Source organism: Pleurodeles waltl, chromosome 3_1, assembly GCF_031143425.1.
Source record: "Pleurodeles waltl isolate 20211129_DDA chromosome 3_1, aPleWal1.hap1.20221129, whole genome shotgun sequence".
NCBI classification, from domain to species: domain Eukaryota; kingdom Metazoa; phylum Chordata; class Amphibia; order Caudata; family Salamandridae; genus Pleurodeles; species Pleurodeles waltl.
In genome coordinates this window covers 1032476496-1032494342 of record NC_090440.1, presented here as the reverse complement: position 1 = coordinate 1032494342, position 17847 = coordinate 1032476496, and the positions used below count along the sequence as shown (strand labels likewise).

At 42.2% G+C, this 17847-nt stretch overlaps 1 protein-coding gene across 1 annotated transcript in view; it reads left to right on the top strand.

Moving 5' to 3' along the window:
* LOC138284949 (protein mono-ADP-ribosyltransferase PARP14-like) overlaps positions 1-17847 on the top strand; it is a 745301-nt gene that overhangs the window by 420464 nt on the left and 306990 nt on the right. The gene's annotated exons all lie outside the window — the stretch shown is intronic.

The window sequence follows — 17847 nt, the reverse complement described above, 5'->3', positions numbered from 1 at the left end:
TTTCTATCATTAACACGAATTTGGACTTGTATGTGTGGGAACGGGCTAACACTTGCAGGCAAAAGCAAAAATAAAAGAAGACAAAAATAATTTAGAAAAACATCTAACTAAGATAACTCACTATAAAAACACGGTGGTGTAAGTACCTAACTCAAAATGAAACAAGAAACCGCATTTAGTTATACTTCTCCTCATGCTACAGCATAGAGTAATGATGCATCAGACAGGACAGTCAAATTTCTTCCGACATCAGTTGACAGCAGCATCAGGACAGTGCAGAACACGGGCTGCACATAGGACAGATCAGCAATTCAGAATTAGTTGGCCTTATTAGTACTGAATCATAAAACAGAATAGGGCAGTTAAGACTAAGATGAGAAAACTCATCTTGGGACTTAAGGAATAGGAGGATGATAGCAGAATTAAACAGGGTTCTGGAAAGTTTTGAGGCAGGAGAAGAACTAACTCTAAGATTCAAAGTCTCTTGCTAATTAGAAATAGGCACGATCCATTCTTCAGGTGGGCGCACTTTGGACGTCAGATTCAGCACCCAGTGGCTGCTGATGGCACCATTGTATTTGCAGCTATTATGAATCTTCTCAGCAAAAGTGCATTGTCATCTATATGATTTCGCACATTTCTAACAAAATATTACATTCTCTAGTTATTTGTTACTTGAGATCCTTTCTCATGACACAGTGAACTAAACTAATACTTTTTACATGAGAACTACAAGTTTCCTGTCCGTTTCGACAGCTAAAACAAATAGTATTCCATTGTTATTTCTAAAACATGTATTTTGTCTACCATACAGTAGGACATTTAACATTCACATCAACAGTCTAGGAAAGCAATTCAGGTCAGAGGGAACAAAATAAACAAGTGGTTCTCCATTACTGCTGCAAAATGAGTGTTGCAGGCCCAGTCAAGCTAAAACGCTTTGATACACATTAATACATTTATAATAAGCCTATTACACACCTTACAATTCACACATACAAAGCAAGTTATTAAATTGCAAACCTTATTTATAACATGTTAGAAGAATTTAAGCGTGCATTTACTTTTCTGCACACACGTAACTCGTATTAATAAAATCCATCCTATTCAGCATAAATTCGATTAATACATACTCATTTAATACTTCAATTATTAATCTACATTTTAGTAAAACATTCTTCAACATTAGCTCATTCTAGTACTTTCATTTGATATAAATGCACACTCTAATGTATTAAACACTACGTTTTAACGAGTGGTGGCCACATGGTTCACCATAATTCAAATGGGCACGTTTTTACAACTCATGTTATTTTCTCCGTTAGGCCTTTAAATGTAGGCTAATTTGTCACCAAGTGCTTACTTCTATGCCACTAATATAGTAATAAAACTTGATCTCTCTCAGTCCCTCGTCTGACGGCAGTCTATGCTGTAACAAAATAACTATTCTCATTTACAATGAGACAAGTCAAAACATTGTAGGTAGATAACGCATAGATCTAGGTTTGCAATAAATTGGCAGCTCTCTTCGTCTGACACCTGCTTCTAATATTCTCCATTTCAGTTTCTTCCTCCTCTTTTTATTCTTTGCTCTCAATAAAGGTTTCAGGATCATTTTCACAAAACCATCTCCCAAGTTTCCAAACCAAGATCCTACTTTTGAAAATCCTTCTCCTATTGTCTCCCAAACATATGTCTCTTTTAGGTCAATTAAGTCAATTTTCAGACTTGTCAAATTAGATAAGTATCTCCTTGCTGTTATTTGGGATACAAGTGCAGCAGTGCTGTGACTTTAAACTAAGCAGACTTCACCCTCCTTTGCTAAAAGGATGTCTAACGCAAGGTGATTCTGAAGAATCATTGACCTTGCAGCAACCATTTCTGTATCCATTAGGAGCATTGGACCTGAAAAAGCAGTTGACATCTTATCTACAATCGTTGATAATTTCCTTGTCTTTGCCATTCAAAATCACACCCAGGAAAGAAATAAAAGCGCCAAAAATATCGCCTGTAATCTCTGCAGTATTTGCTATTTAAAAATCTCATCGTAGGTGTCTCAATTGCTTCTGAATTGTCTATGTTGTCCACTTGGTAAATTTTCAGGAAAACCACTCCTAAATAACGTGTACCATACCACCCATTCGGCAACTTGTAGTAAGCGTTCCTACCACAGATGTACTAAACACCGGGGTCTTGTCCATTTAGCATAAAATCCCATACGCTCTTGAACAGAAACACGTCTGCATTCACTCGTTCCTACAAACTTATAGTCCGCATCTGATTGTGGCCTATATATACACAAAGCTCTCCTACATGTTGCCAATCTAAAGCTAAGCGTCCCTATGTATCAGGTGTGTTGTGGACTGTTTTCTTCCTACTAACTATTCCCTTTTCTATCCATTCTTTCATTGCTTTCCTTCTATCATGTACTTGATTGATGAACTCCTTTTCTATCTGCGAGAGAAGACATGTTAAATTATTCCGATGTGCATATGCTATTCCAAAAGTCAGTGTAGGCTCAAAGAATCCTCCTACTATATCTATGTTCCTAGCTTATGCAATGCTGCTCAAATGCTGGTTAATGGGAGAAAAAAAGAGAAAACTAAGTCATAGTTAGAATAGAAGTACTTAATGTAATCTTGGTTGTACAAATGTGTTAATAGTAGACTGCAACTAATACCATATGTCAATGGTAGGCTGTGATAGGTGATTCCTTCTTGCACTGACAAAGGAATTTATGTACACACATAACAATCAGTCACATTCATTGTGTCCACGTACTCATCCAGCAAACTTTAATAAACATTGGAAGATAAATCTCCCTTTGTCATCTAAATGAAGCAATCCCTCATCCTTAAATAACTTACCCTGCTTGGATTTTGTCATTCTCAGCACTGGAGTTGCTGTACTTTGCTCCTTTCATTGAAACACTCATTTCCCTAATCTATAAAATGCACACAATCATACGTACCAAAGTACACATATTTCCACCTACTATGTTTGCCCTGTCCAAGATTCATGGCTTCTGAAAAATCAGAGGAGAGAAAAAAAAAAAAGCAAAAATCAAAAACAAAGCGTGTTTCAAAGTCTTTGCACTATTTACAGCAGTTCTCGATCTTCAAGAAAGCACTTCAAAATTCAACTAAAAGAACAAAAATGATAGTGTTTGTTTCAATAGAACACAGATCGCTTATTATTACTTCCAGAGTATAATGCTTATGTTAATCAATTGGCAAGGTTATTTCAAATACGATTTCATGTTCCAGAATGTTCAACTGAGTTCTCGCAGTCAAAACAAAAGGACATAATCTCACACTTCCATTCATTTGTGACAAGATAGATCTATTCAGGTGAAGAGTATCTGCGACTTGGCACTCTTTACTTTTCGTTCTCCTTACAGCACCTTCTTCATCTTCAATCTGATTAGACTCTTCAACTGCTTCAGTTATTAATGGGAGTTTGTCAATCAGTCAGTATTTGTAAAGTGCGGCTACTCATCCGTGAGGGTCTCAAGGCGCTTGGGGGAGGGGAGGGAGAGGAGGAGGGAGGAGAGGGGCCTCATCCGAAGAGCCACGTCTTGAGGTTCTTCCTGAAGATGGTGAGCGACAGTCTTTGTCTGAGGTGCAGGGGGAGGTTGTTCCAGTTCTTCACTGCAGTGTAGGTAAAAGATCGTCGTCCGACGGTGGTTTTGAGGACGCGACGGACGGTGACCAGGGTCGTCTAGGTGGAGCAGAGGGATCTGGCGGAGGTGTGGAAGGAGATGCAGTGGCTCAGATAGACTGGTCCTGCATTGTATATGGCCTTATACTTGTGGGTGAGAAGCGTGAAGGTGATTCGCTTCTCGACCGGTAGCCAGTGGAAGGTCCTCAGGTGTTGGGAGATGTTTTCTCGATTAGGGAGGTCCAAAATCAGTCTGGCAGCGGCGTTCTGGATGAGTTGAAGTTTTTTGATGTTCCTAGTGCCGGCATAGAGGGCGTTGCCTAGTCGAACTTGCTCATGACTAAGGCGTGGGTGACTGTCCTGCGACAGTCTGCTGGGATTCATATGAAGATCTTTGCGGAGTGTGTGCCAGCAGGAGGAGGCAACAGAGTTTACCTGGTGGGTCATGGATAGGGAGGAGTCGAGGATGATTACTAAGTTGCGGGCATGCTCGGTCAGCGCAGGCGGAGGTGCTGAGGGATTTGGGCCACCATGAGTCATCCCAAGCTGAGGTGGCGTTTCCAAAGATGATGAGCTCCGTCAGTTTGTCAGCAACAAGTTCATGTGTAGCTGCAGGCCGTTTATCTCCTTTCACAGTTCTATTTTTGGTTGAAACTGCTTTTGCAATGCTTGCTATACTGGCAGGAATCAGGTGACTTTGACTTTGCTCTCCTGCACTTTTGTCTGTACCTTTATCTGCATGGAGACTTCTTGTACTTTCACCACTTTGAACGTTGTCTGCTTCAGCCACTGGTTCCGTCCTCACAGCTTAGTCGAGCTGAACCCCTTCCTCATCTGCATTTGCTCTTGCGGGATCAGGCTGTGATTTCAAGAGGACACAGAGCTTTGCATGTATGGCTTGCATGAATCCAGTTCAGAAGACCAGCACACTTTACAGCTGTTGTCACCAAGATTACTTGAAACTGTCCTTTCCACCTTGGCTGTAAGCAAATCTTCCTCACATGCTTCTTTATTACAACCCAATCTCCAGTTTTGATGTGTGACACTGTTATTAGGCTGTTTTAACTGTCACTGCTTCATCCAGATGAGACAAAGAGCGAACCACATCAGCCAGACCTTTGCAAAAATCCAACACTAAGTCATCAGTTGTGTTCACAAGTGCATTTGCAGGTACTGCTGGTAGCCTCATTTTCATGACAGTCCTATCTTCCTGTTGGGCTGCTACATCAGGACAAGTGGCAATGCATCAGGCCATTTCAACGCTGTAGAGGCACAAACCTTTGCCAATCGAGCTTTGTGTTCCATTCATTTGCTCCACCAATCAAGATGCCTCTGGTCTGTAACTGCAGTGCAACTTTTGCTCAGTGTTCAGTGCTTCGCGCAACAACTTTACGATCTCATTATTAAAATGAATTCCTCAGTCTGATTCCAAAGTTGCCAGGAATCCATACTTGGATATTAGTTCCCTGGCAGCAGCTTAGCTACAGTGAGACTATCATTCCTACGTGTTGGATATGCCTCAACCCAATGCAAGAATATATATACAATGATCAATACATAATACAATCAATTACAGGCAGGCATTTCAATAAACTCAAGTTGCATTCTGTTAAGTGGACCTCCTGATCTACCCATGTGGCTCAGATTAACCACTGTGCGTTTCCCTACATTCATTGCTGGCATGTAACACATCTGTGACAAACCGCTTCTGCAACCAAACTAAATCTGGACTTGTACCCTGTCTGTTTGAAAGTGTGAATCATTGCATCTCTGCCGGGATGAACCAGACCTTGATAATACCTAGCCATTGAGTTTGACAAACAATCTGGCAACACAGCCTTGCATTTGTTTGAAATCCAGACATGATCTCCCTCTCTTTGACCACAACCTGCTTTTATCCAACCTCTGTCTTCTTCCTCTGATGCCTCTTCCTGCAATCTCATAATCGCGTCCCAGGTATCAACCACCACTGACATCAAGAAATGTTGATTTGTCTCACTGGTGTCACTTTCATTCCTCCACCCTTCATAGAAGGTGAAGCAATGGTGTGCACAATATCTGGCAATTTGCTCAGCATAGGCATTGCCTAATGTTACATAGTCATATGACTTCAAGGGGGCTACACACTTTACAATGGCAATCTTCTCAGGCAACTATAAGGCATCCAATAAATCATAAATGTTCTCACCATTTCAAATGGGTGATCCAGACGAGGTCATGAAACCTCCTGGTGCCATAACTGCCCAAAGTTGTGGACAACATCAAATCTAAATTGACAATCTGTGAATATTGTCACTTTGAGCTGCTCAGAAACGCAACATACTCTTGTAAGAGCAACCAATTTGGCTACTTGAGCAGAAATGAATCCTTGAAGCTGTGAGGCTTCGACAACTCCTGAGAGGGTGCAAATCGCATAAACTGCTCTCAGTGTACTTTTGCTCTCTCTTAAACAGGAGCAATCAACAAAAACAACTTAGTCATTCTCCTTTAAAGGAGTATCCTGAATATCAGATCGGGGTTTGGTAAACAGTTCAGGGACATTGAGGCAGTCATGTTCCATTTCACTAACATAATTTGAATCATCAATATTTGCAGACATTAATTTGGTAGAGTTTAAGGCCACACACCTCTTGACTGTTAAATTGGCCGATCCAGGGATCATTACCTCATAATGGGTAAGACGGACATTGGTCAAATATTGGGTCTTGGACCTGGGTAAAATTAGTTTGACTGAGTGTAGGACATAAGCAGATGGTGCCCCATCACAGTTCCTTTGCATTGACTCATGCTTACACCAGCGGCGGCAACGGCTTTGAAACTGCCGGGCAAAGCAGCAGCAACAGGATCCAATGTGGTGGAAAAATATGCCACTGGCCTGTTTGTTCCTCCATGTGACTGCGTCAAAACAGAAAGAGCACAAGCAATCACGTTCATGATAAAACAGCAAAACCTTTCCTGTAATTGGGCATTCCCAAAGCTGGAGCTCTACACAAACTCTCTCAACTCAGTGAAAGCTTTTGTGCACTCTTCATTGAAGGGGACTGCGTCTGTGACTTCCTTGTGTGTCAACTTCTGCAGCAGTTTGGAAATTACCAAAATTTGTGATTCGTTGGCGAGAATAATTCACCATGCCCAAAACCATTCTAACATGTCTTTGTGTAACTGGGGGTTTCATTTGCTTAATTGGTGCAACTCTTTCTCTGGACACTTTCCTCACACCTTTCTCAGTTTGGTGACCCAAATACTTTACTTCCTTCTGACAATACTATAACTTAGCAGGGGAAACCTTGTGTTTCTTTTCACCCAGATGATTCAGTAACGCTGTGCTATGTCTGCAAGCTTCACTTGTATTGGATGCAACGATCAGGTCATCAGTGTACTGCAGTAAAGCAGATTGAAATGGCATGTTCAGGGTATCTAAGTTCTTCAGGATCTGATTAAAAATGGATATGGATTCTAAAAACACAGGGTTACCTAATCGTAACGAAAAGGGGAATTGACTGTCCTCGTGCAAAGGCACTGAGAAAATGCCTGTGACAAATCAGTAACTGAAAACCATTCAGCTTCACATGGAATCTGAAATAGAATCACTGCTGGATTTGGCACTATGGGACACCAGGATACTACAGTTTCATTCACCTTTCTCAAATCCTGTACTATGCAATATTTCCCACTTGCTTTTCGCAATCCCATAATTGGTGAATTACATGGGCTGCCCAGCACTTTTAAAACTCCATACTCAACAAAATCTGCAATTACTGGGGTAATACTGTCAATCCCTTCTAGGGTCATGTGATACTGTGGCATCCTGGGAAAAACTGCATTTGGCTTTACAGTCACTTTGACTGGTTCAACACCTCGAATAAGTCCAATATTTTTTCCAGGAGATTGCAAACACTCACCGTTACCGTCTCTTGTCATTTGTTAGGCAAGTCTTTAACTGTCATGGCAGGAAATGTAATCAGGGGATAAATCTCATCAGCTTGACTAGAAGTCTCATCATCACTATTTGTTTGAATTGCTATCCCTTCATGTGTACAAATGATGAAACATTTTAATTTGCATAGCAAGTCTCTTCCCAATATATTCACAGGTTTGAATCACAAACCACAAGTCGGTGCAGACCTTCAAAGGTTCCTATTTTAACTGGAATGGGATCTGTAATGAGGTTTACCAAATGCTGATTTGCTACTCCTACAACTTGAACTGTTCTTCCTGAAAGGGGCACATTGGGGCTTCTGCAGATCTGACAGTGGAACGAGTTGCTCCAGTGTCAACCAGGAATGAAACATCATTGACATAAGGACCACACTGATCTATCTTCAATGAGGCAGCCAGCACACATTCTTCCTCTTCTGAACTCTTGTTCATGTATTCTTCACTCATTTCATCATCACTGAAATCAATCAGTGGGTATTGTGTGATTAACTGATTTACATTTGTATTTGTTCTTTGGTTCATGTTCTGCTGAGGAACCATTACCTGTTACTACACCATCGGAGCTTGTGGTATCTGCGTTTGTTGTGGGACATGAATTTGCTGTTGGGTAAATTGTACTTGTTGTTGGGTAACCTGTATTTGTACTGCTTCAGTAGGAACATTTATGCTTTGATTTTGGGGCCTTTGAACTCTCTGATGTTGAAACTGACTGTTGCCCAACACCACCACCTTGCACCAGATTATATACATTACTAAAGGGACACTCCTTTTTCCAATGTCCAGTGATGCCACACACATGACAAGGAAACATTTTCTTTGTGTTCTGAACATCAGCCACATTTGCATTCAGGTCTACTTGAATTCCATGACCTCTACCTCTGAACTGAGGCACCATATTGCCTTGATGCTGTGTTCCTTATATTCCTCCTACATTCACCATTCCTTGCGGACTCTGCATACCAGCTGCTTGGGCAGACTTGATCTGCATCACCATTGCCTTTTCATTCTACCTTTTCTGCTTCAAATCAGTCTCATCACTGCAGTACTTTGCGTATTGCAACACTTCATCAATCGGCTTTCCTTGCCAGCAAATCAAATGATTCCTAATCATTTTGCTAATTTCAGGTTTCAGTCCTTGAACAAATCTAAACACAAAATTAATCACGTCTCTTGACTCAGTAATCTCTGTGCCACTGTATTGTCGAAATGCATTCAGCAGTCTCTCATATTAAGCATGAACAGACTCCTTTGTCTCCGGAGACGTCCTGTCAATCCTTTGCCAATCACTATCTTTAGGGGAAACTCTAGTTTTCCAAAACGGACTCATCTTGTAATAGTTTTTCATCACCTCTTCAGATGGCGCACCTGTTACTGCATCTCTCTGCGGCTCACGCATTGGTCCATCAATGCTCCTCCTGCACTCAACCCATAAAATCATCTTGAACCACAATCTCAAACAGTGTTCAAATCTTCCCACAAACACTTTGCAAGCTAGACAAACTTCTCTTTTGGTACCATCCCAAAGGTTTCTGCCTCTACTTTGGATAAGCATTTGTAAATTACTGTATGTCACTTCTGCTCCAAGCAACATGACCAAAATTCACTTCAGGAATTTCTCTCATTTACATCATTTTCACAGCTCCCTTAGCCTGTTGTATATCATTTGAAGATGTAGTCAGTTTTTTCTTCTGGTCTCTTTTCTTTTCCCCTCTGTCTTACCAATTCTCTAATGCTCCGCATGTTTGAATGCTTTAAATCAATCCCTTAATGTGAATTTTCATTCCAGGTGATCTCGTGTTTGCAATGTCTCTCGCATCAGATTCTAATCTGTAACTTTTCAACTGTTCAGATTTATTCATCTCGATTTCATATTTTACAGCCAAATTAGCTAATTTTGCATAAACCTGTCCTGCTCTAAGAGTAACATCCTTGCACATGCAGCACAATTCACTTTCATTGTAAGAATCTAACCTGTTCAATTCTAGGGTTCCCTCAGTCATCTAATTTAATTCCAATTTTAATCTAGCCACGTTTAATGTCTTTTCACCCTCAGGCATGTTTCCTGGAACTGATGCTCCATTCATATTGTCTAACCATTCAGTCAATTTTTTTTTTTTTATATCTTGTATTACATTTCCATAACAATATAATAAAATGATTAACACAAAATTATAATCCCCAATCCTCCCCCCCACACACACTCTCATCCAACCATACTTTGTTTTCCATTAATCATAACATTTACAGTATAGTGATCCTATCCTTCACATGCACTATTATTTATATATTTATATGGTAGAGGTGTCTTCCATTTCGGATTCTGATGTTGTGCTTGAGTCCTCTAGCATTGAGTTATCTGGGTGTTTCAAACAGTCTGATATTGTATCCCATTGTCTAGCTATGTCCTTTGATTGCCTTCCCTGTGTTGCTTCTTGCTGTAATAAAGCTCCCTCAGCTTCTGCCCATTTTATCATTGCGTCTTGCCATCTTTGAACCTGAGGGGCCCCCCACGTCTTTCCAGTGGGATGTAATTTCCCTTTTGGCTAGGATTAATGCTAGATCAATGCATTTATTGGTGTTTTTTTTAACTAAGGGACGAGGGAAGTCTCCTAATAGTGCTATTAGGGGGGAGGGTGTCAGTTTTCTTTCTGTGGTTACAGATAGTTGCTTAAATATCTCTTCCCAATAAGGTTTTACTCGTGGGCAGTTCCATAACATGTGTTCTAACCCGGCTGCTGGTTCTTGACATCTAGGGCAACCTTCCCCTCTTGTATTAAGCATCTTTGCTATTTCTTGCGGAGTTAAGTAAGCTCTATGATATATATATAGTGGTTAATTAATTTACAACTGGCATTTATGGACACAGAATATATGTGGGTGGTGATCCTAGTCCACTGTTGTTCATCTATAGTGATTCCCAATTCTGTCTGCCATTTCAATCTAAGCTTGGTCAAAGGAGTGTATGGGCTTTTGTGTAATGCTTGATAAATTGCAGAGATCGCTCCTTTCTGTTCCCCCACTGAGCAAATGAGTTTACATCCTTCGTGGACAGGAGATTCTTGTGTACCCATTTTCCAAGTCTTTTGTATAATTCTTGCAATTGCATTATATGTAATAAACATTCCTGAAGGAACATCAAACTGTTCTTGTAGCTCTGCAAAAGTGCGTAATTTCCCGTTGCAGAACAAGTCTCCCAATACCACTTTATTATTTACTGCTAGTTTTTTTTATCCCTGCTAGTACTAACCTCCCAGCTACGTGTTTCAGACATGTTATTGGTACTTCTGGAGCATAAGGGACTTTTGTGTGTGTGCACAGCAGACACTGCTCCCAGCATATTCTTATTGAATTCCTTTCCAGTAGTAGTTGCTGTTGTTTCCCCCTAGGGTTCAGTAAAATATTTAGGATGTCATCCAATGACTCAATTAGATCGCTCTGCAGATTCTGTACTGTTGTTGTAATGTTAGTAATGTCCGGAGTAGCCAATCCTCCCTCTGCTGTGGGTCTTTGAAGGGTATGCAACGCAATTCTATGCCTGCCTGTTCCCCAAATAAAACTCGTTATCATGGAGTTAATATCTTTAAACACTGATCTCGGGACAATCAGAGGCAGCGTAGAGAAATAATACAACAGTCTAGGTAGCACTATCATTTTTAACAATGCTACTCTCCCCGTGACAGTCAGGGGCAGCGTTTTCCAAAATTGTATGTTTGATCTAAGCATTCTTAGTGTTCTATGTATAGTCCCCTCTAGTAAATCCTCTGATTTGTGATATATGTTCACCTCTAGGTATTTAAATGTACCAGGTGTCCAGGGCAGCCCCCGTGTGTCATTGATCTTCGAGGACCCCTTGATCAACGGGAAAATAGCAGATTTCTGCCAATTGATCTGAAAACCCGAGGCCTCTCCAAAGCTCCTCATCATATCCATTGTTCCCGGCAAGTCAGTCTCTATATTCCCAATAAAGAGCAGCATATCATCTGCATAAAGTGCAATGTAGTGAGTCTGCTGTCCCACTTGTATACCGTCAGAGTGCACGCCAGTTCTGGCCATTTGGGCCAGTGGCTCCACAGCTACTGCAAACAGCAGTGGTGACAAGGGACAGCCCGGTCTAGTGCCCCTACCAATTTGGAATGAGTCCACTATATTTCCATCCGTTCGCACCCTCGCTGTGGGGTTTGTATACAAGAGTTGTGTCCAACGGACAAAGCCTTGTCCTGTGCCCAATTTCAACATTACCTTCTCCAAATAGTCCCATCTGAGACTATCAAAGGCCTTTTCAATATCCACTGATATAATCGCTGCTTGCGTCAGTGTTGAAGGTACTGCATGAAGTATTGAGATCAATCATCTAATATTCTGTGCTGTACTACGTTGAGGGATAAAACCAGACTGGTCTTAGTGAATCAGTGACTGCATGTGTGGCAATAGTCGGGTAGCTAATCCTACTAAGTATCTTATAATCCATGTTAAGCATGGACAACGGTCGATAGGAGCGAACATCATTAGGTCTATCCGGCTTCAGTAAGGGTATCATGATAGCTTTGTTTGTGGATTGTGGCAGACGTCCCTTTTCCCATGCTTCAGAGTATAGGGTGCATAGATGTGAGGCTAATTGCTCTTGAAACACACTATGAAACTCTACTGGGAGTCCATCTGCTCCTGGGACCTTACCTCTTGCCATGCTTTGGATTGCGGTTTTAATTTCCATTATCGAGATCGGCTCAGCGAGGGCCAGTCTGTCCTCGTCCCCCAGCTGAGGGAGATCAAGCTCCTCCAAGTCCTCTATCTGGGAGGGACTAAGTTTCGGTTGGCATGGCATATAGTTTGGAGTAATAATTAGCAAATCTTGTGTTTATTTCTCTCTGACCAAAGATATGACTGCTATTGGCATCTTCTATTTCTACTATTACTGTTTGATGTTTTAGTGGTGTAACAAGCATGCTAGAATTGCACTTGCTTTATCTCCCTCTGCATGTTGCCTAGTCAGATATTTCTTGTAGTCAAATCGGTACAGCCTTGTAGTTGCTTTAGCTATTTTCCCTTTAGTGTCCACCAAAAGGGGGGTCAGGTTTGGACAATCTAGTCTTCTACGTTCAATATCTCTAAGGGAGTCCTCGAGTCCCCGGATTTCTAGTTCCAATGACCGTCGGACCCCTATATTCTCATTAATACAAATTCCCCTAAGAACTGTTTTAAATGTTTCCCATTCAAGTGCTCTGGAAGATGTTGTTCCCAAGTTAAAGGTAAAGAACTCGCTAATTTTTGTTAATATCAAGTGCCTAAAGGCTTCATCTTCTAGCATTTCAGCTCTGAAACACCACGTAGGAATGTTTGGTCTATCTTTACCCCAGGTCAGCGATATAAGCAGGGGATTGTGATCAGATATGGTACGACATAAGTATTCAGCCGTTACTACTTCGCTTTGTATTTCAGGGGAGGCTAGGAAGGTGTCAAGGCGAACGTGTAAGTTGTGTAATGTGTAGTCTCTAACTATCTCTAAATCTCCATTGTTGTTGCCATTCCGCAAACAATTTGGCTGTTTTTATGGTCTGGGAGTGTGGCAGGGGAGGGTGGGATCTATCTAATACAATATCTGCAATACAGTTAAAGTCTCCTCCTATTAGGGTAGGTTTTGTAAGATAGGGTCCCAGTTCCAACGATAGTTTATTAAGGAAAGTTCCCTGTTCTTGATTCGGTGCGTATATACCACCTATTGTGATGTCCTTACCTTCTAGTTTCCCGGCTTCTAAGACATACCTCCTTTCTTTATCTACAATCTTGTGGTACTTTTGGAAGGGCACTCCGGGACGAATCCACAGCAGCACCCTTCTTGCAAATGCTGAGTAAGTTGTAGCGATTACTTGGCCTCTCCATCTCTTTGTTAGGGCTTTAACTTTCTGTTCAATGAGGTGGGTCTCCTGTATTAAGGCTATGTGAAATCTTCTTCGCTTAAGCTGGTTGTATATCTTGCACCTTTTGGCCATGCTATTTAAGCCCCTAACGTTCCAAGTAGCAATTTTATAATTAAAGGAAGTACTCATGTGACTCTAGTGTAATATTTATAATTATGTATACTTTCTCCAGGGTGTCTAGGCTCGAACCTCAGCATTGTTTCTTTAGTGTGAAGGACAGTTAGTGCTATGGTGGCGGGTGCAAAACTTTTATAACACGCATAACTAACAACCCAAAATCCCAGCTCCCTCTCCCCAGGACCGGTAACTACAACTATCCCCGTCCAAACTATTAAAACTACAGCTAGCATCCTAAAGGAAGGGTGGCGCGCCAGAAGCCAAGAGCCTATGCCCCGGTTCGCCCACAGGGCTCTATCAGAATATATCAACGATCAGCAGGTTTGTTACTCAATCATTTTCAGAGTTTACCCTAGTTATAGACATCATATATTTATGTAACAGCACCCTCAGTGTTAACAATTTCAACCCAAGTGATTTTCCTTCTTCCCTTGTCAGGTCACTTACTATTCTGCTTAGACCCTGAGTCTCTTAAAATGTTGTAAACAGATATAACTGGCAGTTTATTTGTTCATTATTACTCAAATAAGATCGTCTGAGGATCTCTGGGTTACTTTGGGCATGCTGATGGAAGTGTCCCCAGAGGAGACAGAGGAGCTCCTGCAGCTCGAGTCATGGTCAGATATAGCTCCAGATGACTGAGTCAAAGGTAGGTTCCCTCCACTCAAGGCTGCTGCCGCATCCACCGCCTCTCGCATTCCTTGTAGTGTTTGTTGTCTCGGAGGTGCTGCTTCTCTTCCACTCTTCTTGCATCTACTGCTTTTCCTATACGATATTCGGGTGTCACTGCTCTGTGGTTTAGAAGAAGTTGAGCTTAAGGATTCCAGCCATTCCCATACCAATTGTGGTGAAGTGAAAACGTTAGCTTTGTCCTCATATTCTACTCTGTTTGGCCGGAAAGAGCGTTGCATATTGGATTCCATGATCACGGAGCAGACGTTTGGAGTCCTTAAAGGAGGCCTCTTTGCAATTGTGTTTCTTTAGTAAAGTCCGGGAAGATCATAATTTGTTGATTTTCCAGCATTATCTCCCCCTTTAGTCTTGCTTGTGTTAAAATAATGTCGGTCTTTGAAGTGAAGCAGTTTCACAACGATCGGCTGAGGTCTTGCTCCTGGAGGGGGAGGTCTATTTAGCACCCTTTGCGCTCTCTCAATTGCAAAAAAAAAAAAAGTGACAGGCGGTGTGGGGCTACTACTTCCCTTAACCAGTTCCCTAGAAAAGACTCCATATTTGCTGATGATTCCACTCTCTCTGGCAGGCCTACTAGTCTGAGATTGCTCCTACGGGTGCGATTTTCTGTATCTTCTGCTCTTGCTTCCAGTAATTTTACGCAAGAGGTAAGTCCAGTAAGGTCCGTGGATAAGGTTTTCTGGAATGGGGTCAGTTGTTCAAGTGATTTTTCATTTGACACCACTTTTTGTTAATCTACGATGATCACCTTTTAGTAATGATAGATCCACAGTTAGAGTGTCTATTTTCTGGGGCTTCACAGGACTCCCTGATTGCTTGAAGGATCGTATCCAGTGTAGTCTCTTGATTCAGTACATTGTCCTGCGTTCTCAAGTTAGGAGTTTGTTCAGGAGATGGAGTTACGTTCGTCTCCTCTTGGTCCTGGCCCTCTTGTTTTTTTGGTTTTCCCATCGCATTGCTACTTGCACTATTCTCGTAGCTCTTTAAATGCTGGTTGCCGCGGCCGATCCCAAGCTTTTATTTACATAGAGAGCGTTACAGGTAGGTTTTATCCTCAGCCTCAAAGAGATTTAATAATGTTTGAGTGGAAGGTTGAGTAGTTCCAGTGTTCACTTCATTTCAAAACTCTACTGCCTGTTCAATAAGCATTTTTATCGGTATTCTGAGAGCCCGGGGGGGTCGTACAAGGGGCAAAGCTGTGTGGATCTTCTGCTCTATTGGAGTGGTCGACCACCCTTCCTCTCGTAGTAGTCCACTCGCATAATGGTCTCTGGTATTAACATCTAGGGCCAGATGTAGCAAACAGTTTGCGAGTCGTAAACGGCGAAAATCGCCGTTTGCGAGTCGCAAACCTGAGTTTGCTATGCAGAAATGCATTTTGCGAGTCGGAACCGACTCGCAAAATGCATTTCAGAGTCGCAAATAGAAAGGGGTGTTCCCTTCCTATTTGCGAGTCGCAGTGGTATACGCGGTCGCAAATGGAGTCGCAGTTACCATCCACTTGAAGTGGATGGTAACCCACTCGCAAACGGGAAGGGGTCCCCATGGGACCCCTTCCCCTTTGTGACTGGACCCCAAATTATTTTTTCAGAGCAGGTAGTGGTCCAAGGGACCACTACCTGCCCTGAAAAAATCCGAAACAAAAGGTTTCGTTTTTTTTTTTTTTTTTAAGTGCAGCTCCGGGCTACACTTGAAAAAAAAAAAACTGCTTTATTTAAAAGCAGTCACGGACATGAAGGTCTGCTGACTACAGCAGGCCTCCATACCCGTGAGTGCCCATAGTCGCTATGGGGCCGCAATTTGCAACCCACCTCATTAATATTAATGAGGTGGGTCTTTGCGACCCCATAGCGACTCGCAGACGGTGTCTGAGACACCGTTCTGCATTGCAAATTGCGAGTTGCAATTTGCTAGTCGCTTGGACTCGCAAATTGCAAGTCACAATTTGCAAAGTTGCTACATCTGGCCCTAAGTTCCTTCTGCCTCTGTGATTCTCCAGCCCTCGACATGGGTGTGCCAAATCAGCGGCCTCCTACTACAGTGTATAGCGCTTTGAAATCGCGCTCTCTGCCCAAATTAGCTCGGATTTTATAATCAGATGGAAGGGGCGATCCAACTATTCTCTATCATCTCTCCGTTCCACTGCAATCGGATCGAACCCCACAAGCAACTTCCTCGGTTTTATCAAATCAGGATGGAACTCTTGTATGCTTGCTGCCGTAAGTTCTCCCCTCCCCCTCCGTCCAACTCCGATTCACACTGAGGGAGGGGGTTATTGCCACTTATGGTAGCCGCTGCAGGTGTCCAGGATCTCCAGTGGCATTCAGACTCCGCTGATCGGGGAAACGCGGCTCCAACTCAGGGCTGGATCACGGCCGTCATTTTGATTTACGTCGGCCTGCACTCTCAGAACTTTGGGCTCCGATCTACTGTCTTTTGTACTACCGGAGTTTTTTTAATTTTTTTCAAGTCCCCAGTGTTCAGGGGCAGGCGGAACTGTTTGGGGCTCCGTTCGGGCCGTTACTGATGCAGGATTTTGCGAGCCCTGCTTTCGGCGCCGGGAGCACCGCGCTAGGCGTGTGGCTTCATTGGCTGCTGGCCACGCCCACCTCACCATTCAGTCAATCGTTGTGTTGATAACTCTTGTAAACTAATGTTATTTCCTCCTTTTTGGGGCATAAACTGTGGTATATTGGATAGGACTCTCCTAGCCTGCTTCTGAGTTAATACAGATGAATCTTTAGAGCATGGGAGACATGTCACATCAATCAGGGGACCAACTCGATCATATGTCTGGTTCGAACTGAAAGAATTCATACAGGTTATGGCTGCCTCAGTGATACTCAATGTCTCTGTTTCTACATTAGTTCCAAAAGGCTAATTCATTGCTGATACTGGATTTGAAATCTGGGGACCACTCATTATTACTCTTGGCATACAGTGGGACTACTGGACCTTTGATTACAGGAACAGTTAATGCTTCTGGTCCTGACGAATTCGTCTGACTTTGCGGAAACATTAATCCTTTACTTTGGCCAGTTAATACTGTACAAAAAGCTTGATTTGACTGGTTTGAAGCAACCTTCTGTAGTTTTGTTACTGAGGAAAACATAGGCATTGTCTGTTTCTGATTCCTGACTTGGGTGGGTGTCTCTGCATTAGGTGTGGACTCAGACTGAGTCATTCCTGCATTCTGAATCAGCTGTGACATAACTCGGACATTCCGAGCTGTATTGACATGTGGAACTGTTGGATAAACTGCTGGCACCTGCGCAACATTTGCAGCAGGCATGTTTGGAATTTTCTTAACCATGCTTTGTGCAACTGGGGCTGTGGCAAAACTCAGGACTACATTCTGGTTTACTTATTTGACAGTATTATAAGGTGGGGGACCATTCTGCAACAACTTAGTTATAAACTCATCATTTGAATCACTCTTGACATCTGCTACCCTTTTATTTTCACCCAATTTCTTTTCGGCATCTTCCTCAGGCTTTTTTGGCTTTAGGCTTAACACTCCCATAGT